At 34.0% G+C, this 13,688-nt stretch overlaps 5 non-coding genes across 5 annotated transcripts; 4 read left to right on the top strand and 1 right to left on the bottom strand.

The window, feature by feature from the left end:
- The first annotated feature begins 7,452 nt into the window (after positions 1-7,452).
- On the top strand, positions 7,453-7,525 carry TRNAE-CUC (transfer RNA glutamic acid (anticodon CUC)). The gene has a single exon. It is a non-coding gene; the product is annotated as a tRNA-Glu (tRNA).
- Positions 7,526-7,617: 92 nt separating this feature from the next.
- TRNAG-UCC (transfer RNA glycine (anticodon UCC)) lies at positions 7,618-7,689 on the bottom strand. The gene has a single exon. It is a non-coding gene; the product is annotated as a tRNA-Gly (tRNA).
- A 238-nt stretch (positions 7,690-7,927) lies between these two features.
- TRNAV-CAC (transfer RNA valine (anticodon CAC)) lies at positions 7,928-8,001 on the top strand. The gene has a single exon. It is a non-coding gene; the product is annotated as a tRNA-Val (tRNA).
- Positions 8,002-8,168: 167 nt separating this feature from the next.
- On the top strand, positions 8,169-8,240 carry TRNAM-CAU (transfer RNA methionine (anticodon CAU)). The gene has a single exon. It is a non-coding gene; the product is annotated as a tRNA-Met (tRNA).
- A 182-nt stretch (positions 8,241-8,422) lies between these two features.
- On the top strand, positions 8,423-8,510 carry TRNAM-CAU (transfer RNA methionine (anticodon CAU)). Its single transcript is given in 2 exon segments — positions 8,423-8,460; positions 8,475-8,510. It is a non-coding gene; the product is annotated as a tRNA-Met (tRNA).
- The last annotated feature ends 5,178 nt before the right edge of the window (positions 8,511-13,688 follow it).

The following is a 13,688-nucleotide window of genomic DNA, read 5'->3' as shown; positions in this document are numbered from 1 at the left end:
TGGGATAGGGATTGGCCTACTTTTTCAAGGGTAAGGAAATGGTGTGATGAGAATTGGGGTAAATATTTTGAGCTAAAAACCCTCGACAATGGTTTTTACCTAGTTATTTGCACTAATGCTTGACATGAGGTTTGGATCCCAAGAAATGAACCATATATGATGGGTAGGATGGGCTTTTACATCAAGGACTAGGCTCCAAATTTTGTTTCAAAAAAAGCGTCCATTGAGGAGGTCTTAGTATGAATAATATTGTACAACTTACGACATAAATATTAGGATTTGGAGACTCTTAAATGTATTGGTAACCAGATTGGTAAATATTTAAATGCAAATATATCTCTAGACAAAAAATAGCATGACATGTATGCTAGAATTTACATTCTTTGGGAGCCCTTTCCTCCTCTACCAGAAGTAATAGAGATAAGATATGGGGAAGGCTTCTAGTAACAACGTATAGAAGTGAAATATATAGTGGAGAATTGTGTGGAATACAAAGAATTGGGTCACTATGTGAGGGAATGTGTAAAGAATAAGAAAGACAAAGGAACTTTGAATGATTGTCTAACTGTTAGACTAGAAAATTTCAATGGAGGTTTAGAAGACAAAGTAGATCAAGATGGTCAAAATGGTAGAGATAAGGTCAGTAACCAACTTGTTGTGGAACAAATAATTCTGGTTAGAGTAGAAACACCTAAAACCAAAGTGGATGAAGTGAACATGGAGAAGCTTTTAGACAATACTTTGATGCATAATAGGAGCGAGACCGAGGACAAATCTCTGTTGGCCTCTCTAGTCCGTGAGATGGATGACCAAATAAAGTAGCCTACTAAGAGAAATGAGGAGATGATTGAAGAACAACAAAATCAAACAAGCAACAACATAGTAGGGGAAGTTACACTAGCACTGAAATTTGAAAGAGGGGATCATTCTAAAATTTGGGGCTAGCTCGATAGTGAACTTAGACATCGGGAGGAGAAGGTGGGTTGTGATAGACGGATGGTTTTATTAGGCTTCGAACATGAAAAGAAGGATGAATTGGTGGAGGATATTCCATTCAAAGGTATTCAAATTTCTCCTATAAAAAATCTAGATATCTCTTTGGAAAAGAGTAGAGATTTGCAAGCCTTTCCAAGAGAGATGTCCAATAAACTATGTTAAATGGAGGTTGATGAGGAGGAAGATATAATGTGCCATCAAGTTAAAGAAGGTATTTTGGAAAAATGCACATTGTGTTAGTCAAATTCAAGAAGGGATAAAAAGTGAAGATGGGGAAAAAAAGCAAAGAGGTCTTAAAACGATTCAAATGAGGTTGGAGATTATGAGGAGGGTGAAGGGGCAAAGTAAAATCAAACCAGGAAAATATAGACTTAGATCAGGAAAAGGCTATGCCTTTTTCTAGGAGGCATGAAGATCCTTTCATGGAATGCCAAGGGTTGCAATGCCCTTTGACAAAAGGCAGTTGATCAAGAGGTGTCTTGATTAATCCCACCTTGATGTGATTTTATTTCAGGAAACTAAACTAAAGGGTGAAGAAATTAATCTCTTTGTAAAGAAGCTATTTTTTTGGGAAGGCTATTTTATGAATGCGGATCCAGTGCATCTAGGGGAATTGGAGTAATGTGGATTGCTTTAACAATGGTGGCACATTTGGTAAAGCAAGACAAATAGTGGCAATTAGTAAATATTTACTCAAATCTCTTCATAATTTTTTTTTCTCCTTAATATTTACAACCCTACTAGCATAGATGGAAAAATGGAACTCTAGAAGACAATTTCTAGGATTTTACAAGAATATGGAAATGACGTGTTCATTTTTGGGTGGCAATTTCAATGCCACACTGAAACCATCAAGCAAGAAAGGTGGTAAAGAATGGTTTGTCCAAGTCCAAAAGGACTTCAATAACTTTGTGAATGACAGCGAAATCATGAAAATTAACTTCAGAGTTGGGGATTTCACATGGACTAATCACAGACAAATATTTTTTAACATTGCTAAAAAAACTTGATCGCTTCTTGGTGGCTAGAAATTTGGTGGGGACCCCATGGGTGTTCAATATTGATATCCTTCTTGTCACAGTCTCTAATCACTATTCTATTAGGTTGGTGATTCATGATGATAAGGCTCTTGCTCGTTGTCAATTCAAGTTTGAAAAGATGTGGCTCAAAGAAGATGGATTTAGGGACCTTCTTTGATAGTGGTGGTGAAATACTCCAAAGAGATTTGGGAATATAGATTTTATTTTTTTCAAAAAGTTACAATTCCTTAAGGAGTGTTTAGAAAAGTGGAATAGGGAGCAATTTAAAAATATTTTTGCTAAAAAGATTCAGTTAGAAGAAGAGCTACAAAGGCTCAATTCAAATATTATCCAAAATGGAATGGAAGAGATGGATTTTGAGGAGGAGAAAAGATTGAAATCAAGCTATTAAGAGATTTTGGCTATGGAAGAATTTTTTTTGCATTAAAAATGTAGAGAAACATGGTTAAAAGAAGGTGATCGAAACACATTTTTTTTCAGAATTTAGTCAAAGCTAGATGATGTAGCAATACATATTTTTCAATTAAAAATGCTAATGGCTTAATTCTTAGAAAATAGAAGGAATTTAATGATGAAGTGGTCAGATACTTTAGTAACCCTTTGAACAATAAAGGGTTAGAGATGGTATAGGATGTAATCCCAAAGTGTGTTATTGAAGAATAGAATATAATGTTAACGGAGCCTGTGAAAATTGATGAAGTCAAATTTGCTTTGTTTTCTCTTGGTGGGGAGAAGGCCCTAGGACCAGATGGTTTTCAAGCAAGTTTTTACTAGATTTTTTGGGATATATTGGATAAGGATATTTGGAATGTAGTGGAGTCAAGAAGAGGCGGGTTTGTTCTTAAAGATTAATAATACCTTTATTGCCCTCATTTCGAAGAAGGAAACAATGGAAACTTTTGAAGATTTTAGACCAATTTTGTTATGAAATGTTCTATATAAATTGTTTCTAAAGTTGTTGTGAATAGACAAAATAATCACTCTCAATTTAGTTATTTCAAAAGAGCAGAGTGGTTTCTCTTCGAGAAGATATATTGTGGAGGGGATTATTATTGTGTATGAAGCTATCCATTCTATGGACCTTGCTAGGATGAAGAGGATGTTGGTTAAAATTGATATTAAAAAAGCTTATGACCAAGTCAATATATATTTTCAAGTCTGAAGGTACCTGAGTAGTTTGGATAGTGCCTAGAATGGGTGAATTGGATTAAAAATTGTATTAGTAGCCCCAAATTTTTAGTTTTGGTGAATGACAGACCCCAAGGATTTTTTGAATCTTCAAAGGGTTTGTGGCAAGGGGATCCCCTATCCCCCTTTCTTTTCATCATTATGGTAGAGGCCCCGGGAAGGTCGATTATGAGGAAAAGGATGGATGGTAGATGGAAAGATGTTAGAGTAGCTCAAGGAGTGGATTATTTATCTCATATTTAGTTTGATGATAATACCCTCTTGTTGGGAGAGGCCTCACTTTGATGGAAAGTAAAATTATCGAAGCCAAAGCACAAGTCATGATAGAGGCTCTGAAAATGGCAAAAAATCTAGAGTTACAAAAGATTCACCTTGAGGATGATTCACAAATAATAATCAATGCTATACATAAAGGGGAAATTCATGTGTGAAAATTAAATAAAATTCATATCCATCGCCAAATCCATTTTAGAAACTTTTGAGGACTATGAAGTCAATCTTGTGGTATGCTCAAGAAATGAGTTGACATACAAGTTGTTGAATTAGGTGCTTTCATTGAATGATGAAGGGAGGAGTCCAATTGAGGTTTTCAGGGATCTTGATCTTGGATTGAGTGTGTAAAAGTATGCCACCATCTCCATAGAGCATTTATGATTTGGCAAGGTGGTAGTAAGATGTGATGAGGGTTGGCTTGGGAAGTTTTTAAAATCCCGCAAAGGTTGCAAGGTGGAGATCAGTTGAGGAAACATGTGGTGATTTTCCAAAATAATGGAGGCTACTTTCTCTCTCATCATGCTCTAAGACAACAACTAGCCTTCATGGGGTGGATTTTAGAGAAGAGGTTGAAAGTTTTGTTTAAGTTTGAAGAGGAGATTTTTTTGCATATTTTGGAAGTACTCTTCGGCGAGTTCCTAAATACAAGACATAGGTACAAAACTAACATTGACATTGTTTCAATGTTGGTGGCATGTGGACTTGAGGTGGGAAATAAGGAAGAAGTGGAGTGGGTGGTGAAAGGGTGTGTGGATGATGAATGGTTCTATGGGCTATAGTTGGTGCTTGGACGTTTCATGGTGGGTCTTGGCTTCCTTCGTCTAAACGGGGATCATGGTTCGAAGGAGGAGACACCACAACAACTGCTGCCCTTCATCTGATGCCCGAAAGGGATGAACAAATATGAGTGAAGGGCTGAAGCCTATATTAGGTGGGAATCTCTAAAATTATTCATTCATGAAAAGGAGTGTGAGCACACAAAGGGAAAGAAGATGGTAGATGCAGGTCCAAGGAGAAGGAGTTTGGGTTCAAACTCAAGGACCATTGGGTTAATGGACTGTTGAAAACCGTGAGGAAAAAATAATAGTTTTTGTTGGTTTGTATGGAAAGTTGATTAGTATTTTGGGTAATTTGGTTAAAAAAAACTTTTTGTATAGGAGTTGATGGCCTTGGATTATTGATGAATAGTTTTTTGTGAAAATGTAGATGTTTATATAGTTTTAGTTTATTATGGGAAAATATATAAGAAATAATGGAATAGAATTGGATTTTTTAGTAGTTTTAGAAATGATTGGTCTATGAGAAAGATTAGTGTTTTTGATAATAGTGAATTTTGAACGATGGCGACAAACTGGATATGCAATCTGTAGATTTCTAATATATTAATATAAATCTCATTATTACAAACCAATATATATATATATATATATATATATATATATATATATATATATATATATATTTTGATGCACTGCAAAATGGACAATGGTTAGACTAAAACCCGTGGTCGTATAACACACAAAAACACAAGAAACTGTTAGTGTTAATCAACCAAAAACTACTCTAAGCAGGTATATCAAAAGAGACACTAAGAACATGATAAAGGATTTAACTATGAAAGTAAATACCACAAGACATCTCCAAATGCCTTTTAACATTCTCTTAGCTCCTTCTCCTTTGTTCCTCTCCTCTCCAAGTTCCAAATTAGTGTAGCTCTCAATAACTTTTTGCACTATGGATGCTTATGGAGGTTCAAGATTGAAATGTTTTAGCTATGCTATGCAAGTGTAAAACAAAATAATTAGACATGGTATGAAAATGAACTAAGATTTATTTTAGTCCAAAATGACAATATATGTGATTTATGCTAAATGCTCTCTAAAACTCACTTTAGATTAAATGCATATAAATTTTCAAGATCTGGATTATGAAGAAATGGGCTCTATTTATAAGAAAAATGGAGCAATGGATGGTTGAGATTGAAAAATCTCAACAAGGGTCAGGATTGAATGATATTCAATCCATGTGATGGCTTTCAACCCAATCCCAGGATGACAAGTGTCAACGTGAGAGGGGTTGAGAGGAGAGGGAATAAGCATTAAATGCTTGACATGACCTGAGAGTTAACTTGGGAGTTAAGATCAAGGTTGAGTTGAGTGAATAAATTCTTTATTCAAAGAATAAAGCTTTTATCCAATGGATAAACTCTTGTGCAAAGGTTAAAGAGATAACCATGGTCAAAGCAATAAATGCTTGAGGAGACACATGAGCCACATGAGGGTTGAGTTAGGGGTTAACCATAAATGGTCATGTAAGAGCCATTAATGGTTTGAAAGACTTTAGAGGTTAGCTTGTTGAACACACAAAGTATTAAATGCTTTTCAAATACTTTGAAGTCTTTGGGAAATGACTCCAAGTTGCTTAGGAATGTGACAATAATTAAGGGATGGATTAGGTTAATTAGGAAGGGTTTAGAAGAATCTAGAAGGGGGTTTTAGGAGTGCAAGTGGGTTTGTTGGGTGAGGGAAAATAAGATTTTATTAAAATAAAAATACATTTATTTCAATTTGTGGTTGCAACTTGCATTTGTAGGAAAATGCAATTGGGGGGGATTTACGATTTAAATAAATGTTTTATTTAATTTATTAAAAGAGGAAAGATGATTAAATTGAATAAATTGAATAAATAGAATTTATTCATTTAATTGATTGTGAAATTGGTTTAATGAATTAATTAAAATAAATTGAATAATTTATTTAATTAATAGGAGAATGTTTGAAGATGAATTAATTAAATATTAATTTAATTAACTGAAGGCTAGTGGATTTTTAATCAAATAAATACGAAATATTCATTTAATTAAAATGGACAGATTTATGTGACCACACGCACACACACACACACACACATATGGGGATAAAAGGATTAGAAGATATTTGGTTAATCACTTAGAAGATATTTGCAAAATGCTTATGTCCTCCACCAATGAGAAGCATTTATTATATATAGCAAATACAAATGCGAGGGGCGTAGGACCCATCGTATGCTAACTTGGTGGAGAGCTCATGAATTGTAGATTTTCCTTGCAATAATTGTCAAATTTGTCTAAGCCTCTAAGAGTGGTGACATTCGATTCACACTTGATGAGTCTCATAGCCCAGACGACATTTCAAATCTCTGATGCCTAAATTGGAAGTTATGAGAGGTATCAATTTCAAGGCTCATAGAACAAGCTTCAAAGCCCCAATTCTTCTATGCCCTCCAGGTTATTTATGATACTGTTTTCATTAGATGAGCTCATCCATGTAGATGATCGCATGGACTTGTTGTACAAGGAATCAAAATTAGTTGATAAACCATGTTTGCATTGGCAACACCAATACAGTGGATCGACTGCTTCATGTTGTGCTAGATCTATTAAGGCTAGCACATATTGTAATGTCCAAATTAAACTTAGTAGAGCTAGTCAAAAAATTAAATCTCTTCCCCTACAAATATTTATATGATCAATCATCTTACTTTAGCAAAATAATGTATGATATGCCAACATCTTAATAGCTCACCTTAATTTTTAAAGAGTTGGTCTAATTTTTGGGTTGCACATTAAGATGTTACAATGTAACACTATCGCATGAAATATCATCCATGAGTATAAGAATAAAAGATAATTTATTTCACCTCTTGTATCACAGTAGATTTATCATAAGATTAATGAAATGAATGAGAACACCACTATCTTAAGCACATCACTAACACTATCACTATCGATAGGAAGGATGGATGAGACAATATGAATACGTTGAACTTGAAAGTGTCTAGAAGAGAAAGAAAAGAATAGAAAAGAATAAACCTATGAAGAAAAAGATACATGCATGATAAATTTCAGACACGATTGAATGTCAGTCCAAAGTTAGGAAGTAAAATGGATCTAACTGGAGCACCATCAAACCAGCAATCCGTTGTAGTCTAGTTGGTTAGGATACTCGGCTCTCACCCGAGAGACCCGGGTTCGAGTCCCGGCAACGGAACACCTTTTGGTAGTTTAATTTCTGAATGTGAAGAAATGACATTTATCAAAAAATAAAAAATATTATAGCATGAGTTTCCATAAAAAATCTTGTGCGTTTGCCGGGAGTCGAACCCGGGTCTATTGCTTGGAAGGCAATTATCCTAACCGTTGGACTACAAACGCATACGAATTATCATCTTCGAGGGTCCTTACTGTAGATTTTAAAAGACAACTAGCCTAAACGCACACAGAATATTGAGGACGGCACATTGTTTTTCTTTGCCTTGTGTGATGCTCAGGAAGGTATCCTGTAATTGTTATTCTAATGGGAATTTTACTTTATTTTTCTGTTGAGGACAACAATAATAGTAAGTATATTTTAACATTTTATTTATGTATTTGATTTTGTAGGCAAGAAAGCGTCTGGGTGGTGTAGTTGGTTATCACGTTAGTCTCACACACTAAAGGTCCCCAGTTCGAACCTGGGCTTAGACAAGTTGATTATTTTTTATTATTGCCTTCACTAAACAAATCGTCCTAGAACTAAACTATTGTTTTAGATGTTTGCTAAACAAATCGTCACTGCAACGGTGCTCTCTTCATTTAGAACCTGCTGCCTTCAGACAAATTCCATGTTAGACCAATCCAACAATTATCAATTCATCAGAGTGGCGCAGCGGAAGCGTGGTGGGCCCATAACCCACAGGTCCCAAGATCGAAACTTGGCTCTGATAAAAAACTGGTATTAGCTGAGGTTTTCGTAGATTCCGTTTTGTATGCCGTTATAACCTTAATGATTGTGATAGGGAACATAAGATAACTATAAGCTAGGCATGTCGGTCATGAGTGGTTCGAGTTCAATTTCTATTGCGTCGAATTCAAAAAATAAGATTTTATCACCACTTAATTATGAATAGGGGTGGTGGCGCAGTTGGCTAGCGCGTAGGTCTCATAGCTAAATTTGAGTGATCCTGAGGTCGAGAGTTCGAGCCTCTCTCACCCCAATGCCAGTTTTGCTACTATATTCATTTTCGAATCTATATTCAATAAATATTATCCCTATTGTAATAGGGACTAATAATGTCCCAAGGATAATTTCACAAATTAATGTAAGTAGTTTCTTCACATTCATATTTGTCTCTATGTTGATCAAATATCTTTCAATACAAGTAATTTAATAAAAAACATGAAGAGTCAATTCATCAAATCAAATTGGAAAATAAATCAAATAAAATTAATTAACACATTGATCAAAATAATTAAATAAATACATGAATCAACTAATTAAGAATAGTTGCCACCTCTCCACATCACTCCACCTTTAATGGGATAACCTCATCATTCAAAATCAAATCCTATTCATTCATCAATCCGATACAAATACATAAAATGAGATCATTTCCACATTTTAATTTTGAGCATGTTTTGATCAAGTGAACAACACATATTTTACCGTTTACAAAGCAAAGCATATCCATTTGTCAATAAGTATAGTATTTTGATTTGAGTTCTTTCTATTTATGCATTTCCTTTTTCATTTTATTATGATTTATGCTTCTCTTCTTGAAATCTCTCTTCTTTTGTTTGATTTTCAAGGCTCATTACTTGGCATGCCAAGTGAAACCTACCCTATTCACTCAACCTTTTAATATTTAATGCAATCTTTCTTTCCATTTGAAAGAAAAAATTATACAAATACCACCATACTACTTTGAACTTCCTTCAATCATTAGCTTAGAAAAAGAACTAGAGCATGACCTCTTCTATGCTTGTAAATAGGATTTTCTTCATGATTTTTTTTTTTTGGTATAGTTTTTTTATATTGGCAGCATTGAAGTTCAAAGACCCTACATGAGTTTACAAGCATGCACATCTTATGGGTAGAGCACAATATTTTTAAATTTTTTTTTTAATTTCTCAGCTATTCTTAAATATATTTGTGTATCTTCTATGAGCATTTCTTCTTGTATCATTAGCCTAATCTTTCCTTCCATTTTCCCTTTCCATGGCCTTGTCGATAATTGCTTCTCTTTGGTTAAATAATGTTCTTTTGGAATATCTTTTGATCAAAGAAGAGATTGATTGTCTTTAAGGAAGTAGTTCGACGAAGAGAAAGAGTGTGAGATATAAGGAAGTAGAGAGAGAAGAGTTGTTGCTTCTTCAAAACACATGCATGTTATAAGGTGATCGTGTTATAATGTGATCATGTTAAATTAACTTCTTTGGTTATTTCCAACCCTCATGGTTGGATTTGCATTAGATATCCATTTGAATTTGTTTCTTAGATGTCAACACATTTAAAAATTCTTGGATTCTTTTTAGAACATGTTGTTGCTTGATCTTTCCTTTATCAAGATGCAATCCAAGAAAATCAATTTTTGTCTAGTCAATCATCATTTTCTTAGTTGATAGACAGATCCCATTTTTCTTTCTTGTTGCATTTAATTGCTTCAAATGTTCAGTATGATTAGTGACATTATCAGATAAGAATAATATTGTCAATATAAACAACACAAAAATCTTGCAAATGTCTAAGAGCTTGATCCACCATTCTTTGAAAGTATGCAAGTGTCGTGCACAAACCAAATGCCATGACATTCCATTCAAACAAACCTTGTTGTACTAAGAATGACCTTTTATACATGTCTTATTCTTTAACCTTAATATGCTAGAATCCAAATTTACAACCAAAATTTGAAAAAAAAAATATTTATTTGTTTCTTGCCCGATAAAATTTGTACTGAATGGTATGGGATAAATATATGGTAGAATAATGTCATTAAGAGGTTTATAATTTATACAAAATCTCTTTTTACCCCTTTCCCTTTAAGCTCTTTTATTTACCAAAAATGCAATACAAGGAAATAGACTTGCCCTTATAAAATTGCCTTCTAGCAACTCATTCAAATGTTTGTCCATTTTTTTAACTTCATTGGGACTCAACAAATATGTAGGCTCATGGGGTGTAATAGACATGCATTCTGGTCTTATCTTATTTTCACATTCATCTCATTTTGCTTACCAAAATTCTAGAGGATTCATGCAACAACAATCTTTTTCAAATATTTCTTTAATTTGAGCTAATTCTTTTTTTGCATTTTTATCTTCAGAAACCTCTTTTGTCCATTCTTTTGTAGAATTCTTATCTAATCCTTGATGATATGTGTCATGCCTGTGAAGTGTGATACATGCAGCTGCAACACAAACACTCAATAGATCATTACAAGCATGGTTAGCAAATAATAAGCAAATAAAGATGAACCATGACAAAGCGACCTATCGCCTCCAAAGAGATGTGAGTATGGATTTTATCTCAGATCTGGATAAGCAATCCCAATGACTTGACTACACCTAGATGGAGGATTTGAAATGATAATGATATGCAAAGATGAGGTTGATTATGCTAGATTGATCCAAGAGACTAATTAAGCTAATGATATGCATGATTGAGCTATGATGATGATGCAATTAAGATAGAAAAGAGATTGATTAAGCTACATGATTCAACAATTATGCTAGAAAATGATCAAATTAATGCTAATGCAATTGACTATAACAATAATGCTTAAATGATATGCCTATAGTAACAATGCCTAAATTGATAATGAGATGGGGTCTACCTATAATAACAATGCATAAGATGAAAATGAGATGGGATCCTTTGTGCTCCAAAATGGGGGATATTTATAGGATTTCCAAGGCCAGGTGTGAGGTGGCAAGAATCAACGGTCAAGATTGAGTCAGAAGAGATCAAGGGTGAAATTGGAGGAGGTTGGAGGAAGAGACACTTGCCATCTCTGTGGTGACAAGTGTCAAGGAGCTTTTCTCATAAAAGAGGAAGTGTCTAAGAGAGGAAACATGCGGCCAAAGTGCCATGTGTCTTAAGAAGAAAATATCCACACCATAGGAGGTTAGGATAAGGAGGTTAGAGTGCAAGATAGGATAGGGTTAGGCAAACCCAAGGTTAGGTGGAATGTGTTAGGTTAGAGGGATGGTTAGGTTAGGTGGTTAGAAATTAGGAGGCATGTGGGTAATTTGAATTTAAAAATTCAAATAATAGGAAAAGACTAATTAATTCTCAACAACTCATAAATTGATTTGTTTTAATTAATTTGAGGATTAGAAGAATTGATTGAAAATGGGGGGAGGATATATTAATTTGAATTAATTAATCAAAGGGGACTATTAAAATGAACCTATTAAATGAATCCTTAGATTTATTAATAAGTAGATGAAAGGGAGGATTTAAACAAATTTCCTAATGAATTCAATTAAATTAGGAAGGGGGATTAATTAAATAATTTCTTATTTAATTAATTATCTTCAGACCATTTTTAGGTGTATACATTTTTAGGTGATGACACGTTGATTCAAAGAATAATCTCATTTTGATGATGATATTGGTTCGACAGGATGCCCCAGCTATTGATTGATAAATTGCGATATGATGATGCCCCTCGAGAGATCAATTGAGATAATTGACCTTTGGAGTTTGTGAATTTTTTGCGAAATTGGTATCCCGATTAGAAATGATTTGATATCTGCAACTGTGGTTGATGAAAATGCGACTTCTACGATTATGGTGATGTGGTTTTTGATTATTGATAAAGCTTGATTGATTAGATTGATAATATCAAGATTCAGTTTGGTTTCAGGAATGACACCTCCTGTATAAGACAAAAATGATCAAAGCGTTTGGTTTCAGGAACGATATATCCTGTTTAAGACTTGATCAGAAAGTCTGGTTTCAAGAAAGATACATCCTGTATAAGACATGATAGAATAAATGAGATGTGATCGATTGATAGAATTGATAAGGTTGATTGGATAAAGAACTGACAACTTGTTGATATCAAGTTGCAGGAAGATTTAGATATGCTGATGTTGGTTTTGTGGAGGGTGGTAATATAAGATTTTCGCTAGGTCAACAATATATGGAGAGAGATGAGTTATCAGTTTGATTGCGTGTACACTTATGATGATACGTTGATGACTCCTATGATAGATTTAACCTTGGATCCCATGCAAGAATGAAATGCAAGCTAAATGCAAAGCTACAACCAGACCATTCACTAGGTTATTACGTTTTGTCATCATTGAGCTTTTTAAAATGTGGGAAGTAAGTGCAAACATCGATGGTATAATTAAACCATGATGACTTGAGCACAACTTTCTTGGATTTTGATATTGCAAGTTAGTGAAGAGGGGAAAACGGGATGGAAGGTCAAATGATAAAAAACACAATGAAATAAACATGAAAATGCTGAAACATCAAGAGACCATTTTTACCTTGCTATTTTACCTTCTCCTTTGGATTGAGCTTAATGAAGTGGATGATGAGGATGCTCCCTTGATGCTCCACTTGATGTGTTGCTTGCTTGATTTGGATGTGGATTGATCTCCTTTGTGCTCAACAAGATAGATTGATGGATTGGATTTGGATTGAAAGATTAAGGATGGATGGATTTGATAGAGGATGAGAGAAGAAATAGGTAGCATAACAATGCATGAGAAGTGGATGATTTATGAGGAGAATAGGCTCCAATTCATAGATTGGAGAAGGCCAGTGGAGGGCCAAGATTGATTTGATTATGAAGGGTTGAGATTGATTTTTAGATAGAAGGCATGGATCAAGGGTGCACTGGGAAAATAAATAGGAATATAAAATTCCTTGGAAAAAAGGGGGGAGAAATTTGAATTTCAAATATGAGGAATTAAAAATTCCAAAATAAGGATGCATAGAAGGATTCAAAGAAATTTGAATTTCTTTGAGAGACTCAATGTTGATGTGACATGAGTGGGAATTAAAAATTGAGGGATAATGATAAGCATGATTATGAGAGATTCTAGAAGGATTAATTAGGTTGAGTGGGATTAGGAAAAGTGATTTGTAGGAATCACATGACTAGGTTAATTAATTAGAATTAATTAACTAAGTGGGTTTAGAAGAAATAATTATTGGAGGGGACTTTAGAAGAATAGGGGAATAATTAATTTATTCGATAAATTAATTATTGGACAGTGATAAAATTAATTAAATTAGTTTTAATTGATTATGTGAGGAATGAGGATAACATAATTAAGTCAATTAATTATGTTGATAGGATTAAATTAATTAAATATTAATTTTAGGTGTCTATAGACTTTATCTAGTATGAAGTTTGGGATATTCGGATGTCTTG

Source organism: Cryptomeria japonica, chromosome 4, assembly GCF_030272615.1.
Source record: "Cryptomeria japonica chromosome 4, Sugi_1.0, whole genome shotgun sequence".
Classification (NCBI taxonomy): domain Eukaryota; kingdom Viridiplantae; phylum Streptophyta; class Pinopsida; order Cupressales; family Cupressaceae; genus Cryptomeria; species Cryptomeria japonica.
Note: the sequence above shows the minus strand (reverse complement) of the source record. Positions and strands in the feature narration are given on the sequence as shown.